The following is a 22,483-nucleotide window of genomic DNA, read 5'->3' as shown; positions in this document are numbered from 1 at the left end:
TTTATTGCGCTACAAACGCTCCCGCCAGTAAAAGCCATTGTAAAAATCAAAATAAACAACCACTATTCTCCTTCACGATCGCGCCGAACTCACAGTGTAACCTACCAGCCGCTTGGGGCGCTGCTGGCGCTGTAGGCAACAAAATCGAGGCGAAGTGTCGCGACTGTTATATTAGACTGTGGTCAAACAGCGATTTCTGTGACAAATCGCAACTAAGAGTCGCAAGTAGCAACTAAAAAGCGCAGTTAACATACTTTTCCTTGTGTCATCTGTTGACCGACGTACGTACTTCGTTATGAGAGCCTTGTGCCTCACGAGATCGATGTGCTGTGTGTGCATATGAAGGGCTTATTTCAATAGTGGTACAAGTCCATTTTTGTTAATTTTGAGATATAGAGTCGTAAAGTTAAATGAGCGCTGAAAAATCTGCAGTTGAGATACCAGAAATATTCAAGCATATGGCTTCTTGCTAGAGATGAACCTTTATTTATGTTTGTTTGGATCACTAATTTCAGAAGCATTATAGACAGAAAAGTGTTGGTAATGGACTTGTACCACTATTGAAATAAGCCCTTCATATTATATGACGACATGCACATTCAGCATCAGTTATGGTTGGTCAAATACTGCTGTGACTCTGAATGTATTATATTAATAAGAAGCAACATTGCCTTTTTCTCCTGAAAATATCAAGTAACGTAACAAATGTGTTTGATTCTGCTTCCAATATGACAGTTTTGGTTAATACTCCACATGCCTACAGGACTTTGCAATGTTAACACAGCAGAACTCAGACATCTGTATAAGTGTAGAGAAATGAAAACAGTCATATGAATGCCTCACTTTTGTTCCGACACAGTTCAAGACTCGGGAGAAAAGTTTTACACCTGGTGTTCTACATGGCAACTTCACACACAAGAACTTTTTGCCGACACTACTACCACCTACATAAGTAAGCTTTTCCTGTGTCACTTTCAAGTAATGCACTTAAGCTATTCCTGATTTAACTGGAAGATCTGTACTTCCCCACTTTCATAACAACAGCCTCAAAATGCATATTGTAGACTTTGGGATATGTTACATGTCAGTGTCACACCAAGATTGTGGAGAAAGGGGGGGGGGGGGCGGCACATCTGTATCCAACAAGTGTTTACCAATAAATAAGTGGCGGAAAATTATGGATATAGGACGGCTTAACATGTGGAAAATGAGATTTTTATTATTCACTCAATTTATTTAACATTTATTATTCCTTTAAAATCGCACAACAACTTCAATAAAACACTTTAATCAGTCGCACACTTATTTCATAATTATTTCACTTTTAAACTGCAAATCCTCTAAGAGCTGTCTTGAATCTTCACGAGTCTCTCTCAACAGCCTTGATGTGGATAGATATGTACAGCAACCAGTAATCAGTCAGAACTGCGTCTGCAAAAACACAAGGATTATTAAACAATTTTTGCTGTCAGTAATTACTAGCAATATAATTGACAGAGTAGATTGCTAATATTTGCTATATCACATTCGCAAGAACGATCTCACTGAAGTAATTAAGTCCATCAAAACGCATAGAAACTAACCTCTCGTCTGACGAAAACGGTCTAAAGACTGGCAATTTCTTCGGATCTGTTGACAATGATATTTTGAATTATCTCTTTACTGAGTGACTGAAATGTAGTTCAGGTACCTATGAACATAACAATATGTTAGAATTCATTTTCTAAACACGAACTATTACGGTACTGTGCGGCTACTTACATATTAATTACATTATTAATATTTTCACAGTTGTTTCTTTAATACAAAATTAAAGCCAGCGGAAGAATAAACGTAAAACATACTTACCAATGACAGGTTTGTTGAGATGCAATTTTCTGTGTGGACAGATGTAACTTTTTCATACGGTGGTACGTCGCAGAAATCGCAGGAGTCACAGAAATCGCAGAAGTAGCAGAAGTCACAGAAATCGCAGAAGTAGCAGAAGTCACAGAAATCGCAGAAGTAGCAGAAATCGCAGAAGTCGCGGAAGTAGCAGAAATAGCAGTGGCGGAGGGATACGCGACTTAGGTTCCGTAACTGCGACTCTTAACTGCGACAAATCACAGTTAAGAATAACAGATACTGAAAAGTAGCATTGACAGAAATCACTGATATCGGAAAATCGCAGTTTAGCCCATCACTAGTATATCTATGTTATTCGCGGTTCGCACCTAACGGCACGACCCTTCCAAAAATTAAAACAAACGAGTTCACTACTGGTTTCACCCAACATTTTTTTTTTTTTTTTTTTTTTTTCTTTATTGTATTTCAATTCCCCATCGGGGCGGGCAGGCAGCAGCATATGCGCTGCTCTTCAGCCGAAAGACATAGAACAAAACAAGAGAAGACAGTTAAAAACAGCAAAGGAGAGAAGAAGGCGAACATAGATATAAAAAGGGAGAACATCATGGAAGGCAATATACAAAAAACGGGGTGACTGTAAAATGGAGATAAAAAACTGTTTAAAAGTAGCACACACAAAAAGCCACACACTGCGACGATTAAAAGAACACAAGGCACAGTATGACTGGAGCATAAAGGTGTTGACGGATGGCATAGCACACAGCGTAACACTGACGGCGAACCTCAAGGCAGTACACAAAATCACACCTCTTGACGCACACGAGAAACAGCACGAAACACAACACTGACGTGGCACACTGATGATGAGCAATACAGAGGATCTGCCAGGTTCAAGGAGATGAGGGAGACCTGAAGAAGGGAGGGAGGGGAAGAGATGGGGGAGGGGAATGGGTGGCGCTCGGAAGAGGGCCAGGTAGGGAGGGATGTGGGAAGGAGAGTGGCAAGTATGGGGTGCAGGGTCTCAGGGGAGGGGGGGATGGAGGAAAATCCGCTCTGGGAGAAGGAAGAAAGAGGAGAAGGGGGCCCTGGGGAGGGGGGGGGGGAACAAGGCCGGGTTATAGTTGGAAGGAAGGGTATATGTCACGGCGAAGTTCGTCATCCGGGAGGGGAAGGCGTTGGAAATTGCCCTGATGAAGGAGATGGAGGGTGTGGAGGTGGAGAGAGGGAGGGATACAGCGATAGAGGCGCGGCAATGGGCGGGGGGTGGAGAGGAAGGAGGAAACCAGAGGGTGGGGGGGATCAAGCCTGCGAACAATGTAAAGGATGCGGAGATGTTGGAGGAACAAGAGGAGGTGGGGGAAGGGGATCAGTTCATACAGGAGCCGTGTGGGGGAAGGAAGGCGGATACGGAAGGCAAGGCGGAGCGCATGGCGTTCAAGGATTTGGAGAGCCTTGTAAAAGCGGGTGGGGGCGGAGATCCAGGCGACGCTGGCATAACAGAGGATAGGACGGATGAGGGATTTGTAGGTGTGGAGGATGGTAGAAGGATGCAATCCCCATGTCCGGCCGGACAGGAGTTTCAGCAGGCGGAGGCGGGAATGGGCTTTCTGCTGGATGGTCAGGAGATGAGGGGTCCAGGTGAGGTGTCGGTCAAGGGTGAGGCCAAGGTATTTCAGGGTGGGGGTGAGTTGGATAGGACGACCATAAAGGGTGAGGTAGAAATCTTGGAGGTGAAAGGAGCGAGTGGTACGGCCTATGATGATTGCCTGGGTTTTGGAGGGGTTGAGACGGAGGAGCCACTGATTACACCAAGTGGTGAACTGGTTAAGGTGGGTTTGGAGGGTACGTTGAGACCGTTGAATGGTAGGATAGAGAGCCAGGAAGGCGGTGTCATCAGCATATTGGAGAAGGTGAACTGGTGGGGGTGGCTTGGGCATATCAGCTGTATACAAGAGATAAAGGAGAGGGGAGAGGACAGAACCCTGGGGGACGCCAGCCGTGGGATAAAAGATACGGGAGTTGGTGTTGTGGAGGGTGACATAGGAAGGACGGTGCGAGAGGAAGGAAGCGACCAGACGGACAAAATTGATAGGCAGGGCGTAGGTTTGGAGTTTAAATAGGAGACCGGGATGCCATACACGGTCATAGGCATTTTGGAGGTCAAGGGAAACAAAAATGGCGGAGCGACGTGAGTTGAGCTGGAGGGACAGAAGGTGAACAAGGTTGAGGAGTTGGTCGTCAGCAGAGAAGGAGGGTCGGAAGCCACACTGGGTAAGGGGGAGGAGGTGGTGTTGAGCAAGGTGCCGATGGATACGGTGGGAGAGGATGGATTCAAGGACCTTACTGAAGACGGAGGTGAGGCAGATGGGACGATAGGAAGAGGCGGCAAAAGGGGGTTTGTTGGGTTTGAGGAAGAGGAGGACGCGGGAGGTCTTCCACAGGTCAGGGTAGAAGCCAGTAGAGAGGATGACATTATAGAGATGGGCGAGGACAGTTAGGAAGGAATAGGGGCTTTCTCGAAGGTGACGGTAGGTGACACAGTCGTGACCAGGGGCCGTGTTGCGTTTGGACTGGAGGAGAAGTTTAATGTCTTGTGCTGTGATGGGAGTGTTGACGTCGGAGGGGGGCAACTGCCCCAAGGACTGGAGACTAGGAGCAAGTGGAGCGACTGAGGTATCAGCACGTGCCATGACGGTGGGGAAAAGAGAATAATCAAAGTGGGGATCATCGGGGATGGAGAAGACCTCGGAAAGGTGGGAAGCGAAGTGGTTGGCCTTACTGAGGTTGTCTGGAAGGGGGCGATCGTTATGGAGAAGGGGGTAGTGGGGAGCGGAAAGGGAACCAGTAAGACGATGGAAGGCAGACCAGTACTTGGAGGAGTTGATAGGGAGGGTGGCATTGAGTCGTGTGCAGGTCTGGCGCCAGTCCCGGCGTTTCGTTGCTGTAATAAGGTTCCGTACGTGTCGCTGTATTTGCCGGTGGCGTTGGAGTGTATCCCTGTCACGAGTGCGGAGGAAGGAGCGATAGAGGCGGCGGGATTCACGGAGGAGGAGGACAGCCCGCGGAGGGAGAGTGGGACGGTGTGGGTGGATGGTTTTAGTAGGAACATGGGCCTCCACGGCGTCAGTAATTACCGTCTGAGGGAAGGACGAGGCGCGGATGATGTCGTCAGGATGGCGATAGGTAAGAGGGTGGCTTTCGACCTGGGTGGAGATGGAGTCCCGGTAGGCATCCCAGTTGGCACGGCGATAGTCATGGACGACCTTGGGAGGGGGTGCAGGTTGCGGAGCCGGAGGGGGGCGGTTGGCAGACGTTATGGTGAGAAGGACAGGGAGGTGATCGCTACCTGTGGGGTCAAGGACGGCGACAGTGATACGCCCAAGGAGGTTGGCGGAGGCAATGACAACATCGGGGGTGGTGTTACTTTCGGGTCGGGTGTGCTGGGGAATGGGAACAAGGTCACCCTGGATTGTGGAGAGGAACTGATGCCACCGCCGAAGGGCAGCAGGAGTGCGGCTATGGACATTGAGGTCGGCGGCAATCACATAGGTGGAGAAGGTGCGGTCAATGTGTGAGATGAAGTCATAAGGAAGAGGAGCAGTGGAGCGGACATAGATGGTGGCACAGGTAATGGTGATGGAGGGGAAGAAGACGCTAAGGATAAGGTGTTCAGTGGGGTCATTGAGGAGAGGTTGTGGCCGGACGGGGATATGCTTAAGGTGGCCAATCGCGACTCCACCCTGCGCACGAGGACCAGGAGCATCAGTGCGGTGGAGGATATAGGGGGAGGTGCGGATAGAATGGTGGGGCTGGAGAAAGGTTTCGTTCAAGAGGAAGGTGTCGACCTGGTGGTGGGAGAGGGTGTGCATGAGGAGGTATTTGTTGGAGCGGAAGGAGCGAATGTTCTGGAAGAGGATGCGAGACTCGTGCCGCGCCATGACGGGAAGGAGGGGGGGGGAAGAGAGGGAAGGGAAGAGACTTAAACTAGGGTGTCGAGGCGGGTGAAGGTGAAGTGGGCTTGGTTGTGGGAGTAAGTGGCGAAAGTGTTCAGGTGGAAAACAGAGCGAGCAGCAAGGGATATTTGTTGGAAGGTGTGCGGGCGCTGAAAAGGGTGAATGTTTTGGAGTACAACGGTAATGAACCGGATGATGTCCTCGGCCGTGGGGGGTGGACAGAGGGAATTGTTAGGATGGACAGGAGGATCGACGGGACGAACTGGGACTGTAAGTTCAGGGGTGGCTGGAGGGGGTTTAGCTTTACACTTGTGGGAGTATGTGGGATGGGGGCCATTGCAGGTATTACAGGAAGGAGGAGCAGCGAGGTTGGGGCAGATCTTGAGAAAGTGGGAGGCCTTGCAATGGGGACATGTGGGGGGGTTTTTGAGGTTGGGAGTCAGGTGGTCATTGTACATCAGGCACCGTTGGCAACGGTAGGATTGGGGAGGGGATTTGGAGGATTCAACAGGGTGGCGACGGTGGTATATCAGGGCACCCTGGGTGAGGAGATGGTCTATGGACGGGGCAGACTCGGAGAATACCCGCATGAGGTAGGTGGGACCAGAGGCATTGTGGATACGGCGGGCAGAGCGGATTTCCAAGTCCGGGTGGGAGTTCAGTTCTACCAACACTTCATCCTCTGTGATCACCGGGCTGAGCTTGGTGATCACAGCGGTGTAGGTGGGGGGGCGACGGGGAGGCTGGGGCTGACGAGGAGTGGAAGCGGAAAGGAAGGGTGTCAGAGAGGCGCGGGGGCCAAACATAACTCGTGGGAGTTTTCGCAGGAGGTCTGTGTGAAATGATGGGGATGGGGACTTGATAAGGACTGAGTCCCTGCGGGGAATGAGTTGGGAGATGGGAGCACCAGGTAAGTACTTTCGTATTTCCTTGGTGAGGGTACGAGCGTCGAGGAACTTAGGATCGGGAGTGGACAGGACAAAGGTGTGGAGGGTGGGGGCCAAGGTAGGGGTGGCAGGAGGAGGGGTGGTGTCCATGGTGACGGCAGGGGGAGGGGGAGGTGGCGTTGATTTCTTGTGGGAAGTGGCGGGAGCAGAGTCGGTGAGGACGCGCTTTTGGGGTTTTTTGGAGACTGGAGGCTGGGAGGAGGGGAGAGGGACGGGGAGGAGAGGGAGGTGGCGGGTGGCAGATCCCTGTGGCGTAGTGGAGGCACCGGGAGAAGCAGCTGGTTCAGTGGCGGCGATGGTGGCTCGGCGCAACGTGATGCGTGCGGGAGATGCAGAAGACGAAGCGACGGGGTCGGTGAGAGAGGGGAAGCCAACCACCTGAGGGGCGGCAGCAGAGGCGGCAACAGATGCGTACGTGAGGGCGGGGGTAGGAGTGGGAGCTGTTGAGGGTGCGGAGGCTGGGGGAAGGGAGTAGAGGTGTGGGTATACAGCAGGGGAGGAGATAAGGGGGTGTGTAAGTGGGGGAAGGGAGGGGGAGGTGGAAGGAGGGAGGTCAGAGGCGGCACTCCAGGAAGTGACCGTGGGAGAGGGGGAGGGGGAGGTGTAGATGACGGTGGAGGTGGGAGTACTCATTGCAGACGAACGGCGACGGACAGACGGACGTGCAGCAGGCGGCGTCGGCGTCGGCGATGGGCAGCGTCGGACGAACAGCAGGCGGCGTAGGCGTCGGCGGCGAACAGACTGACGAACAGCAGGCGGCGGCAGGCGGCGGCAGGCGGCGGCGGCGGCAACGGTTACGACGACGGCGATGGACAGCCAGCAGGCGGACGGACGGACGGACGGACGGACGAACAGCGGGCAGACACACAGACAGGCAGACAGACAAACAAACAAACAAACACACACAATCTTCGAAGACGGAGATTCCACCCTGAGAGTAGCTCAGGCTTTGCAATCTGACGCTTTCGAAGGAGGGGATCCAACCCTCTAGATGTTCACCCAACATTTTTACTTTCTCAGTTTTAAACAACATGTCATCATAAATATTGCTGAGTATGAAAAATTGTCTTTGTAAATAAAAAAGAGACACGGATGAGCTTGCCATCTTTGTTAAGATACAAAATATATTCAATTGCAGTAGATAAGGAGGTATTTGTTATTTCCAACCATTTCCTGTTAAGCTTCCTATTTCGAAATCGAATAATCGGCCGGCGGTTGAATACCCTGTTGCTTGGCGTCGCCAACAGATGTCAGCGCGGTGCGCTCCGGGAAAAACATGACGAGCCTTTCACCTCCATCTGTCGCCGTCTGCTTTGCAGTGCCTGTATAGCGGAGCAAACACAGACTAATTGCAGTGAACACTAGCATTATTCTATGGAGGGGTGAATGCAAATGCTCTGCTGGTAAACCTAATATACTTTCTTGGCGTTCTGTTAACATTTATTAAGTGAACATATGGCCTTCTTGAATACAGTGCAATAAATGTACATAAATCTATACGTAACTCAGTTTATTGTAATATGGGCAAAAATCAAGTATAGTATGGCTAATTCCCATTGTCTTTCGTATTATACTCCACTCGTGGTTGATTCTTTGACATATGGCCAATTGTATATGTTAGAATAGAAGTTCTTTATGATGTCTTGTTTTGGGAGGAATGGTAGAAATCGCCTTAGATGGTGCATGTTCCTCTCATTTACCGTTACATGAGCCCAATTGAGCCTGATTTACAGGGCTTGGTAGAACTGCAGTTTGATCAGTAAGTTGGAATGTGTGCTCTTCTGCCACATCAATGAATGGCTTAACTTTAACAACACCACGAGTGTCTTGAGAACAACAGAATTGCACAAATTGTGTTATATAAAAGAGCTGTTAGTTTCAGTGTGAAGCCCTTCCTTTCCTTTGAACAGAAATATTAGTGTTTCTATGGAATTTTGGCCACCACTCCTTAAAATTTGGAACCTCTTATGTTTTTGATACTTTCACTACAAAATTCCTCTTTGTGCGGGATTCAGTTATTAATTCTGCATATTCTTTCAGAACATATATCCTATCAACCTTTCTAATTTTCCTTTTCGTCTGTTGATATGCCTATCATGTGCAAGGTAGGACTACCCTCCAGTTGGAAAGTAATGGTTGATAAACTGAAACCTTCCCTGTGCCACAAGCATTAAACAAACCTCACCATTGAATGGTTTTTATTTTGCCCTCCACAACAGTCAGAGAATGCGTGAATGTCTTTAACACATTGTCCAACATTTTCATTAATATAATTAAAAAGAAATGAACAAGCTTCATCAGAGCTTTTTCGTGCTATTCCTTTTCATGATAGAGACAAAAACCTGGCTGTTCCACTTTGTAATTCTGCGGATGTAAGAAATTAGTGAAAGCTGCCACAAGTGAAATGTAAGTTGTCTCTGTATCTGAGGTAATTGCAAATTCTGCATTATATCAAACGAGAGGCCTGCAATGGTAGAATCAGTCAGGTTTTGCTGTAACTGGATGTAATTTCTTGTGCACTATTAACTCAGCTTTGCTGGCCTTTTAGCAGCATCATTCAGAGATGGACTTTTCATATTTATCTGAGGCTCTCCACATGTACTGCTCGCATACACCTGTGGTTGCCCAAATTTTAAATTAAAATGTCCATACTTAATTTTCAAATAAAACTGATAATCAACTTGAATATGGAGTTCAAAAGTTTTGTACATCAGCCACATAATCTTCACACGTTTATGGTCCAGATAATTCTGTTCTTCATTGGCGTAATGTGCTTTCTGGACTGGAAATGAGTTGATGTGATTTTTCATTTCCACTTCCTAAGCCACTAGTTTTGCACCGCCAGGATGACATTTTCCCCTCTTACAATACTCCAGCGCCTGTGTTACTCCGAATTCTGATGCAATTAATGAATCTAGCAGAACTTACTCCAAACAACGTGAATTTGAAAGTAAAGCTTAGAGAAAAAATTTCTCAACCATTCTTCATAAAACGAGGTTTAAGACAAGGTGAATGCCTATCACCATTAGTGTTCGACTGTGCACTGGAATATGTAATGACCGAATGGTACAAAGTAAGGCAAAGAATATAAGAACTGGAAGTTTGACAAATGGTAAAAGTTGAAACTGCTTGGGATTTGCTACAGATCTTACTCTCCTAATCACGAATGTTCAAGAAACCACTAAACTATTTACACCTCTAAGAAATATCACAGAAAGTCACCCTCAGAATATCATTTGAAAAAACAAATTATGACAGCTGATCCACAAAATTTCAGTGGAAGAACAGGAAATCAAAATCGTTGATCAATTTAAATATTTAGGTGACATCATAACTGGAAATCAAAATGCGAAACAAACATGACAAAGTAGAATAAAAACCCCATCAAGGAAAATTAGATTAGCAAAAACGCATACAACAAAAAAGCCTGTCTGTAGTTGTAAATTTAAAACATTGTAGAACAGTTACACAACCAGAAATAACATATGCATCTGCAACCATCTTCAAAACGACCGTTGTTGTTGTTGTCGTTGTCGTCTTCAGACCATGTACTGGCGTGATGCAGTTCTCCATGCATGGTAGCTGGAGGGAAGGGATGAGTTTTGTAGTGCATTCGAAAAATAAACAAGAATGGGTGATTGCATACGTGTTACTGTAACTGGCACCCCAAAATCTAACATTCACGAACTATTTGACAGCTCGCACAACACAGCAGAAGCCCTCCAAAATTTCGTAAACATTTAATGGTTTCATGTATAGGAATTTGTTGCTTTGTTTCTTTACTGTGGGAACGGCGTTGCCGCAGTGGATGCACTGGTTCCCGTGAGATGACAGGAGTTAAGCGCTGTCGGGCGTGGTTGGCAGCAGGATGGGTGGCCTGAAGATGGAGTGGTTTCTTTATTGTTTTTTCATTCCAATGTCCTATATGGGCAGGGAAGGCCTGTCAGCGGCACAATCCACTGCTCTTCTGCCGAGTGACATGACAACTATGACAAGAATAAAATGTTACACACATAAGGCGATAAAATGGGGAACTTAAAACAGAGCAAGGGGAGATAATGGAGGTAAAAAGATACTGACATGGAGATGTTCATGGGGTGACAATTAAAAAAGTCGACATAAGGTTAAAAAACACAAAGAAGACACGTAAGGCACGCGCACAGATTAAAAGTCGGCCACAGTATTAAAAACCCTCCAGAATAACGCACTTAAAACCCACTTGGAGCACACACCATGAAGATTAGAACTACCACGCGGGAGCTGCTGAGGGAGAGGCCAGAGAGGATGGAGAAGGAGGGGAGAGCAAGGGGCAGCAAGGGAGGTGGTGGGATGAAAAGAGTAGGGGCGTCAGCGGGCAGGAGACTGGTGGGGCAGGAGATGAAGCGGGAAAACAAGGCAGGAGGGAGTGCAGAGACACTGAAGGGGAGCACAAGAGAGGGAGGGGGAGTAGGATGGGGAAGCCGCTCTGGAGAAGGGAGGGGGAGGAGAGGGACACCTGAAGAAGAGGCAGGAAGATGGGGTTAGAGTTGGTGGGAAGGGTAGTTGTGAGGGCAAAGCGCATCATCTGGCAGGGGTAGATGGTGGAAGTTGCGTTGGGCAAGGAGGCGGAGGGTGTGGAGATGGAGAGAGGGTGGGACACAACGGTAAACGTGCGGCAACGGATTGGGGGTGGAGAGCAAGGGAGATACCAGGGGGTGAGGGGGATCAACGCGGCGGACAATATACAGTGTACAGATGTGTTCAAGAGAAGGAGGAGGTGGGGAAAGGGGGTGAGGGATGCGCGTGATGGATGGAAAGTGGATGCGGAAGGTGAGGCGGAGCACATGGTGTTCGAGGATTTGGAGGGATTTATAGGGCCTGGAAGGAATTTGCTTTTTTCCCCTTTATTGTTAATTTCACACCTTATACAGGTAGGCCACCAACAGCATACTACGCCGCTCTTCAGACACAGATAAAACTAATGATACAAATTAAGACAATCACAGAACAGACATGGTGGATATACAAACGTAAAATTAAAACACACGGAGCCGTTCACAAGCACAGAGTCCAAATTAAAAATGTTGAGACACGTGGACATGCGCAGAGATGGCAGATGACACACGCAAACTTTGGAGCACAAACTATTAAACACTGGAACACTTGAGGACAAACACAACGGCACACACAAACACTAGGTGATGATCTCTGGTGCGCAAAAGTTCACTATACGTGTACGGGTCCGGGAACCTGCCAAAAGGGGAAAAAGGGGAGAGGAGGGAGAGGGGAGTGCATAGATGCCAGTGGCAGAGGAGATGGGAGTGGCAGGAAAGAAAGTAAAGGGGGTAGGGGAAGCCCGGGGGAGGAGGGAGGAAGGAAAGGAGGAGGGAGAGAAGGAAGAGAGAGTGCCATTGGGAAAAAACACCGGATGTGGTATGGAAGAATCAAAGGTGGCAGGAGGGGTAGATGGAGGGGATGAGGGCATCATCAAGGAGGGGGAGTTGGTGGAAGCCACCTTGAGAGAGGGTATGTTGAGTGGAAAGATGGAGTGCAGGTAGGATGTGGGAATGAAGGTGCGACACAGGATGTGGGTGGGAGAGGATGGGAGAGACAAGCGGGTGAGGGGGATCAAGTTTGCAGGAGATGTAGAGGATCCGTATCCATTCGAGGAAGAGAAGGAGGTGCGGGATCAGAATAAGATAATATAGGATCCGCGTGGGGGACGGGAGACAGATGCGATAGGCGAGGTGGTGCTCATGGCGTTCTAGAATTTGAAGGGATTTGTAAAAGGTAGGAGGGACAGAGATCCAGGTGGGATGAGTGTAGCAGAGGATAGGGCAGATAAGGGATTTATAGGTGTGGAGAATGCGGCCAGGAAGGAGATTGAGGAGACAGAGTCGAGAGTGTTCTTTGGCATGGATTGTCCAGAGATGGGGGTCCAGGAGAGGTGATGGTCAAGGGTGACGCCAAGGTACTTCATGGTGGGGGTGAGGACGATACGACGGCCATAAATGGTGAGTTATAAGTCTAGGAGACTGAAGGAAGTGGTGGTTTTGCCTACAATGATCGCCTGGGTTTTGGAAGGATAGACCTTGAGCAACACTGGTTACACCAAACGGTCAACCAGTCAAGATGCGATTGGAGAAAGTGTTGGGGGTGAGGGAAAGAGAGGCTGTTTCATCGAAGTACTGGAGAGGGTGGATGGGGGGTGAAGGTGGCGGCATATCCGCCGTATACAAAAGGTATAGAAGAGGGGAGAGGATAGAACCTTGGGCCCAGCGGCGGAGGGGTAGAAGGTGTAGGAATCCGTGTTATGGATGGTGACATAGGAAGGACGTTGGGAAAGATAGGACCCAATCAGACAGACGTAGTTGATAGAAAGTGCAAAGATTTGGAACTGAAAGAGGAGACCAGACTGCTACACACCGTCGTAGGCGCGTTCCAGGTCGAGGGAGAGGAAGTGGAGGAGTGACAGGAAATGAGCTGTTCAGAGAGGATATGAGTGAGGTGAATGAGAAGGTCGTCAGTAGAGAAGGATGGTCGAAAGCCACACTTGGGTAACAGAAAGGACGCTGCGATGGCGGAGATGCTGGTGGTTGTGTCGGCTAAGGATGGATTCCAGGACCTTGCTAAAGACTGAGGTAAGGCTGATGGGATGGTAGGAGGTGACAGCGGATGGCGATTTGTCGGGTTTGAGGAACATCAGGATAAGGGGAGGTCTGGCTAGGGTGGAGAGAAAGGAGGTGGGAGCTTCACGGAGGTGGCGATAGATAACATGATCGTGACCGGGAGTGGTGTCGTGTTTCGTGCAGAGTGTAGTGATGAAATCCTGAGTAGTGATGTGGGCATTGAGTTTGTTGGGTGTAATGTTGTCCAAGTACTGGAAACCAGGGGCGAATGGAGGACATAGGTGTCAGTTCGATCGCGGACATTTGGGAAGAGGGAGTAATCGAACTGGGGATCGTAAGGGAGGGTAAAGGGATTGGACAGGTAGGAGGCAAAGTGATTGGCCTTACTAAGGTTGTAAGGGAAATGTTGGTCATGATGAGGGAGAGGATGGTACAGGAGGGGGGGGGGGAGGCAGACCACTACTTGGACGAGTTGATAGGAAGTGTAACATTATGACAGGTGCATTTCTGTCGCCAGTCGCGGCGATTCTTAGCCTTGAGCCAGTTTTGGACGTGTCTTTGTAGTTGCCAGTGGCGTCGTAGTGTGTCCAGGTCACACGTGTGAATGTAGGCATGGTAGAGACGTCGGCATTCACGGAGGGGAAGGACGGCCAGTGGGAGTAAAGGGGAATTGGAATAATCATCGACATACTTTGGGGGAGGGTCATTACGAGGGTCAGGGCGGGGGTGACGACCGTCTGAAACGGTGAGGAGGACAGACCAATGGGGTCCAGGACATCAACTGCTATGCAGCCAAGGAGGTTAGGCGGAACAACTATGAATGTTGAGGTCGGCGGCGATTACGTAGAAGGAGAAGGTGCAGTCGATGTAGGAAAGGAAGTCAAAAGGAATAGGGGCGTTAGGGTAGACATGGATGGTGGCGCAGGTAACAGTGAGGCCGGGGAAGAAGAGACTAAGGATCAGGTGTTCTGTGAGATTGGGAAGGATGGGTAGGAGCCGAATAGGGATCTGGCGGTGGTGGACAATTATTGGAGCAGTTGAGGAGGTAGGGAGAAGTGTGGACAGTATGCTGAGGCTGTAGAAAGGTTTGGTTTAAGAGGAAGGAGTGCACACTGTGGGTCGTGAGGGTGTGCATGAGGAGGTTCTTCTTGGTGGGTAGGGACTGGATGTTGTTAAACTAGATACAGTGCTGTCGCGCTATGATAGGAATTTACACAAGGGTGCCGAGGTGGGAGAAGGTGAAGTGGGATTGGTTGTGGGAATAGGTGGCATAAGTATTAAGGTGGAAGGCGGATTGGGTGGCGAGGGATATCTGCTGGTGGGTGAGGGGGCGCTGTAACGGGTGGACATTCTGGAGGACGATTGTGACAAACCAGATGATGTCCTCAGCAGTGGGGGTGGGGGGGGATGGAGGGAGTTGCCAGGAGGGGTGGGGGTGTCCAGAGGACGGATGGGGACGGTTATTTCAGGAGTATGCGGGGGGGGGGGGGGGTGGGCCTTGCATTTCTGGGAGTAGGTGGGATGCGGGTGGTTGCAGGTGTTGCAGGAGAGAGGGGACTGGAGGTTGCGACAGTGCCTGAGGAAGTGCGCCTGTTTGCAGCGTGGGCAAATGGGGTCCTTGCAGCACCCTGATGTTCGGTGTGCATTGTAGTGCAGGCACCTTTGGCAGCAGATGGACTGAGGAGGGGAATAGGAGGGGTCGATCATGTACCAACGATAGAACAGAAGGGCACCCTCCTTCAGGAGAAGGAGAAGATAGGGTGAGTAGCTTGGGGGATGGAATGAGGGGGGGCCAATTGGGCACACCACGTAATTGTGGTGGTGGTGGCAGAGGGAGAGGTATATACAATGGCGGTGGTGGTGGTGGTGGTGGTGGTAGTGGTGGTGGTGGTGGTAGTGGTGGTTGTCATGATTACAACGAGAAAATAAGGAAAAGAACAGGACAGGACTGGACAAAACTAAAGAAGAATACAAGGAGCTCATAAAGACGGACGAAATGCTGCCTGGGGACGAATCACCACTCCGCTGCTGCTGGCGGGAGGTGACCGCAGAGGCTGCTGGGATGGCAGGCTGGCAGGTCCTGGAACACCTAACACTTCGATAAGTGGCTATGCCGTGACTGAAGGGCGGTACTCTTTTGAGGTACCGCCAGAGATGGAATTTGTATTTTTTCCTACAGACTTTGTTTTAAAAACATGAAGATAATAAATAATAAAAACAGGCGATAAAACCAGAGACTTAAATAGTAACATGACGAAAAAATCGTGGAACTTAAAACATAGATCAAAGGGATGATGACGTAAATAAAATATATACGAAGCAGACGGGTAAAAAAATACAGACAATTAACAACATATGGCGACAGTCTGGTTTCTGTTCGCAAAAGACTTAAAATTCTCACCCAGCGACAGCATGGTTTCTCTTTGCAACACTAGAAAGGCGAATAACACTGAACATTCACTGGAACACTGCACTATAAAGTTGGCAAATGTGACATACCACAGCCGAGACAGATGATGGACAGATGATGGGAAAATAAAAAGAAGGGATGGAGAGGGTAAGCGAAGGGGATGGAGGGGGGAAAGGAGCCAATGGAGGGGTGGGGGGTGCTGGGCAGATGCGACAGGCAGTGGGGAATGCAGAGGAGGGGAATACAAAAGGACTCGGCAGGGGGGGGGGAGAAGGGAGGTAGGGAGAGGTTTGGCTGGGAGAAAACAGGATGGAAGGGGGGGAAGGAGCCCAGGGAATGGACTGAGGAAAGGACGGGGGGGGGGGTGAGGATCAGAGTTGATAGGAGGGAAATATGGAGGGAAAGAGGGCATCATCCAGGAGGGGGAGTTGATGGAAGCCACCTTGGTAAAGGAGATGAAGGGTGTAGAGATGGAGGGTAGAGGGGACACAAGAGTAAAGGCGTGGCAGGAGGTGGGGACAGGACAAGAGAGGAGCCACCAGGGGGTGAGGGGATCAGAGTTGATAGGAGGGAAATATGGAGGGAATGAGGGCATCATCCAGGAGGGGGAGTTGATGGAAGCCACCTTGGTAAAGGAGATGAAGGGTGTAGAGATGGAGGGTAGAGGGGACACAACAGTGAAGGCGTGGCAGGAGGTGGGGACAGGACAAGAGAGGAGCCATCAGGGGGTGAGGGGAATCAACGCAGTGGGAGGTGTAGAGTAGGTGGATATGTTCGGGGAATAGGAGCAGATGGGGAAAAGGAATGAGGTCATAGAGGATCCACGTGGGGGACAGAAGGCGTATACAGAAGGCGCCACTGGATACACCATGCAGCAAAAAGGTCAAGTGGATTCTGGAAAAGGCGTTGGGACCGTTGGAGGGTAAGAGCGAGGGCGAGGAATGCAGTGTCATCGGCATATTGCAAGAGGTGTACTGGAGAGGGTGTTGGGGCACATCTGCCATGTACAGGAGGTAGAGGAGAGGAGAGAGGACAGAGCCCTGGGGCACCCCAGCAGAAGGGTAGAAGGTGTGGGAATTGGCATTATTGGTGGTAACATATGAGGGGCGGCAGGAGAGGAAGGAGGCCATCAGACGGATGTAGTTGACAGGAAGGGCGTAGGTTTGGAGTTTAAACAGGAGACCAGGATGCCAGACATGGTCGTAGGCCTTTTTGAGGTCGAGGGAGACGAAAATGGCGGAGCGACAGGAGTTAAGCTGGAGGGAGAGGAGATGAGTGAGGTGGAGGAGTCGGTCATCGGCAGAGAAGGAAGGTCGAAAGCCACATTGGGTGTTGGGTAGGAGGTGGTTTTGGCGGAGGTGGTGATGGATGATCCGGGAAAGGATGGATTCCAAGAGCTTGCTGAACACCGATGTGAGACAGATAGGACGTTAGGAAGAGGCATCAGATGGAGGCTTGTTGGGTTTGGAGAACTTCAGGATACAGGAGGTTTTGCACAGGTCAGGGTAGAAACCAGTGGCAAGGATGATATTTTAGAGGGTGGCAAGGACTGAAAGGAAGGAGGGAGGACAGTGTTTGAGGTGGCGGCAGGTAATGCACTCGTGGCCAGGAACAGTGTTGCGTTTAGTGCGGAGTGTGAGGCAGACGTCCTGTGTACTGATGGGAGTGTCAAGTTCATATGGTGGTGTGTGGCCCAAGTACTGGAAGATAGGGGAGGGGGAGGAACAGAGGTATTCATACGGTCCATGAGGTCAGGGAAGAGGGAATAATCAAATTGGGGATCATCTGGTATTGAAAAAAATCTGAGAGTTGAGAGGCAAAGTGGTTGGCCGCACTGAGGTTATCAGGAAAGGGACGGTCATCAAGGAGGAGAGGGAACTGGGGGGTGGGGAGGTTTCCAGTAAGGTAGTGGAAAGCAGACCAATACTTGCAAGAGTTTATTGGGAGCATGGTGTTGAGTTGTGTACATGTCTGGCGGCAGGCATGGCGTTTCTTCGCAGTAAGCAGGTTGCAGATATGTTGTCGTAATTGCCGTAGCGGGTAAGTGTGTCCCGGCCACGAGTGCGGAGAAAAGAGCGGTAGAGGTGGCGGGACTATCGAATTAAGATGGCCTGTGGAGGCAGGGTGGGCCGGTGAGGGTGGATGGCTTAGATGGAGATACGGGTGGCGATGGCGTCAGACAAGATCTGGTGCAGTAAGTCGGCAATGCGAGAGATGTCATCAGGAGATTGGAGGGCAAGGTCGTGGCCGTCACCCTGGGTGGAATGGAGTCCCGGTAGGCATCCCAGTTGGCACAGGAGTAATCATGGACAAGATTAGGAGGGACGTCAAGGTGAGGAGCGGGGCGGGTATTGCGACCACTAGAGATAATGAGGAGAACAGGTGCATGGTCACTGCCAATAAGGTGAAGGACATCTGCGGTGATGCGCCCAAGGAGGTTGGGAGAGGCAAGGACCACATAAGGAGTGGTGTTGGGTTCGAGTCGGGTGTGCTTGGGGAGGGGACCAGGTCTCCCTGGAGGGTGGTGATAAACCGATGCCACCACTGGAGATTGGCAGGATCACGACTGTGGATATTGAGGTCAGTGGCAATCATGTAGGTGGAGAAGGTGCGGTCAATGTGGGCCCGGAAATCGTACGGGATGGGGATGCGAGGGCGGACATAAATGGTGGCACAGGTGACAGTAAGGGTGGGGAAGAAGAGGCTGAGGGTGAGATGCTCGTCAGGATTGTTAAGGAGAGGTTGGGGCCGGACAGGGAGGTGCTTGAGGTGGCCTATAGCAACTCTGCCATGCGCCAGAGGGTATGGGATATCGGTGCGGTGAAGGGTGTAAGGAGGTGTGGAGATGGAGATACATGGTTGAAGGAATGTTTCATTTAGGACAAAGGCATCCATGTTGTGCTGATGGATGGTGTGGAGGAAGAGGAGTTTGTGGGTGGGCAGGGAGCAAATATTGTGGTACAGGATATGTTAGGGATGTTGTACCATGGGAGGCGAGAGCAATACGAGGGTGGTGAGTGGGGTGAAGGTGAAGTGGGCCTGGTTGTGGGAGTGGGTGTCATAGGTGATAAGATGGAAGATGGAACGGACATTGAGGGCGATCTGGGGAAGGCTGTGGGGGCGCTGAGGGGTGGATGTTTTGGAGCACAATGGTGATGAAACGGATTACGTTCTCTGCAGTAGGCGGAGAGCAGAGCGAGTGTTTGGGGTGGATGGGATCATCAACAGGACGAGCAGGGACGGTGAGCTCAGGGGTGAGTGGAGGAGGTTTCGCTTTACACTTCTAGGAGAAGGTTGGATGTGGTTTGTTACAGGTGTTGCAGGAGGGGGGAGAGGTGAGGTTGGGGCAGTTCTTGAGGAAGTGGGAAGCTTTGCAGTGGGGACAAGTAGGGGGGTTATTCCAGGCAGAGGTAACATGGTCATTGTATGTGAGGCAGCTTTGGCAGTGGTAAGATTGGACTGGGGAACAGGAGGGGTCCACCTTATGATGGCGATCGTAGATGAGGGCTCCCTTGGTGAGGAGGCGGTCAATGGAGCAGGAGGATTATGTGAATACCCGCATGAGAAAAGTCGGCCCGGCATCATTGAAGATGCGATGGGCCGAGTGGATTTCAATGTCGGGCTGGGAGTTGAGTTCTGCCAATACCTCAGCCTCTGTGATCACGGGGCTAAGCTTCGTGATCACAGCGGTGAAGGTTGGCAGACGTCGGGGAGGTTGAGGCTGACGGGGAGAGGACGGGGTGTGGTAGGATGTGAGGGTTGCATGTTGGCCAAATTGGATACAGAGGATGCGGGAGAGGAGATCGGTGTGGAAGGAATCATTGGGGGATTTAATGAGGACCGAGTCCTTGCGAGGAATCAGAAGGGAGATGGGGGCATTGGGGTAGTATTTCCAGATGGCGAGGGTGAGGGAGTGGGCATCAAGGAATTGGGGGTCAGGATTGGAGAGGACAAAGGTGTGGGTGGCAGGCGTGGTGGGGGCGGGGGTCAGGGCCACGTCCATGGTGGTGGGTGGGTCACGGGGATTGGGGGTTTTTTTGGAGGAGACTTCGGGGGAAGGGTCAACATGCGGGCGCTTTGAAGGTTTCGTGGTCACGACCGGGTGTAGAGGGGGCAGGGGGATGGGTTGCAGGGGGAGATGGCGGGGGGCAGGACCACCCTGAGCAGCGGATGACGCAGACGGCCGGGGCGTGGGTGTCACAGAGACTGTGGAACGTCGAGCCGAAATTCATGCTGGCTTGGAGCCCGTCGGAGGCGGTGCAGAGAGCGGCGGAAAGTTAGTAGCTGTCGATGGGGCGACAGTGATAGGGGAGGAGGAGTTGGGGGTGGTTACAGCCGAAAGTGGCGCAGGGGTGGGGTGGACAGGGAGAGAAGGAAGGACGGGAAGTGGGGTGGAGGATGAGCTCCATGTGATGGTGGTTGGAGCAGCGGAGGGAGAGGTGAAAATGATTGTGCTGGTGGGTTGGGACATGGTGGCGGCGCGCGAGAAGGGCGGCGGCGGGGAGCACCGGCAGGCGGCGGCGGTGGCGGCGAGGAGGACCGGACGGCGAGCAGTAGTGACAGCAAGCAGACGACACGGCAAGGAAATGGATCTTCCACGTCGAAGATGCACCCTGAGAGTAGCCCAGGCAGTGAAAGCCTTCGCCGAAGAAGTGAGGGAATCCAACCCTCGAATGGAATTTGTTGTTTTTTTTTTTTTTCTTTATTGAATTTCAATTCCCCCCGAAGGGGGCGGGCTGGCAGCAGCTTAGTATGCCGCTCTTCAGCCGACAGATTTTGTGACAAAGATCAAGAGAACAAATAATAAAAAACAGGCGATAAAATCGAAGACTTAGAAAGTAACAAAGCGAAAAGAAATCGTGGAACTTAAAACAACAAGAGAGGGATGATGATGCTAAGAAAAATACGTATGAAGCAGACAGGGAAAACAATAGACAATTAAAAAACACGGCGACAGTCTGGATTCTGTTCGCAAAAGACATAAAATTCACACCGAGCGACAGCATGGTGTCTGTTCGCAACACGATAAAGGCAAACAACACTGAATAGTCACTGGAACACTGCACTAAAAATGTTGGCTAATGTGACACCACAGTCGAGAGCAGGTGGGGGGAGACGGGACAGAAGATGGGAAAAAAGGGGGGGAAAGGAGAGTAAAAGCGAAGGGGGGAACCGGGAAAGGAGTTGATGGAGGATGAGGACCCAGAAGAGGGCTGGAGGGCAGACGCGACAGGGAGTGGGGGAGGCAGAGGAGGGGAATACAAAAGGACTGGGGGGAGAAGGGAGGTAGGGAGAGGTGTAGTGGCGAGAAAACAGGACGGAAGGGTGGGGGGGAAGAGGGAGCCCAGGGAAAGGACAGAGGAAAGGAGGGGGAGTGAGGATCAGAGTTGATAGGAAGGATAAATGGAGGGAGAGAGGGCATCATCTGGGAGGGGGAGTTGACGGAAGCCACATTGGGAAAGAAGATGGAGGGTGTACAGATGGAGGGTAGGGGGGACACAACGGTGAAGACGTGGCAGGGGGTGGGGATGGGAGAGGAGAGGAGCAACCAGGGGGTGAGGAGGTTCAAGACGGCGGGAGGTGTAGAGGATGCAGATATGTTCGAGGAATAGGAGCAGATGGGGGAAAGGAATGAGATCATAGAGGATCCGCGTGGGGGACGGGAGGCGGATACGGAAGGCGAGGCGGTGTGCATGACGCTCAAGGATCTGGAGGGATTGATATAATTTGGGGGGGGGGCAGACATCCAGGCAGGACTGGCATAACAGAGGACAGGACGGATGAAGGATGTGTAGGTGTGGAGGATGGTAGAGGGGTGCAACCCCCATGTCCGGCCAGAGAGGAGTTTGAGGAGTCGGAGGCGGTTGTGGGCTTTGCATTGGATGGAGCGGAGATGAGGTATCCAGGTGAGGTGACGGTCAATGGTGGGGCCAAGGTAGGTGAGGGTGGGGGTGAGGCGGACAGGACATGCGCAGACAGTAAGGGAGAAATCCAGGAGCCGGAAGGAGCGAGTGGTAGGACCTACGATGATTGCCTGGGTCTTGGAAGGATTGAGTTTCAGGAGCCATTGGTTACACCATGCAGCAAAACGGTCAAGGTGATTCTGGAGAAGGCGTTGAGACTGTTGGAGGGTAGGAGCGAGGGCGAGGAATGCGGTGTCATCAGCATATTGCAAGAGGTGTACTGGATGGGGGGGGTTGGGGCATATCTGCCGTGTACAGGAGGTAGGGGAGAGGGGAGAGGACAGAGCCCTGTGGCACACCGGCAGAGGGGTAGAAGGTGTGGGAATTGGCATGATGGATGGTAACATAGGAGGGGCGGTGGGAGAGGAAGGAGGCCACCAGACGGATGTAGTTGATAGGAAGGGCGTAGGTTTGGAGTTTAAACAGGAGACCGGGATGCCAGACACGGTTGTAGGCCTTTTCGAGGTCAAGTGAGACAAAAATGGCGGAGCGACGGGAGTTAAGCTGGAGGGAGAGGAAATGAGTGAGGCGGAGGAGCTGGTCATCAGCAGAGAAGGAAGGTCGAAAGCCACATTGGGTGTTTGGGAGGAGGTGGTTTTGGTGTAGGTGCAGATGGATGCGCCGGGAAAGGATGGATTCCAAGAGCTTGCTGAACACCGACGTGAGACAGATAGGACGATAGGAAGAGGCATCAGATGGAGGCTTATTGGGTTTGGAGAACATCAGGATATGGGAGGTTTTCCACAGGTCGGGATAG

This window comes from Schistocerca piceifrons, chromosome 11, assembly GCF_021461385.2.
Source record: "Schistocerca piceifrons isolate TAMUIC-IGC-003096 chromosome 11, iqSchPice1.1, whole genome shotgun sequence".
NCBI lineage: Eukaryota > Metazoa > Arthropoda > Insecta > Orthoptera > Acrididae > Schistocerca > Schistocerca piceifrons.
This window is presented reverse-complemented; position numbering follows the sequence as displayed.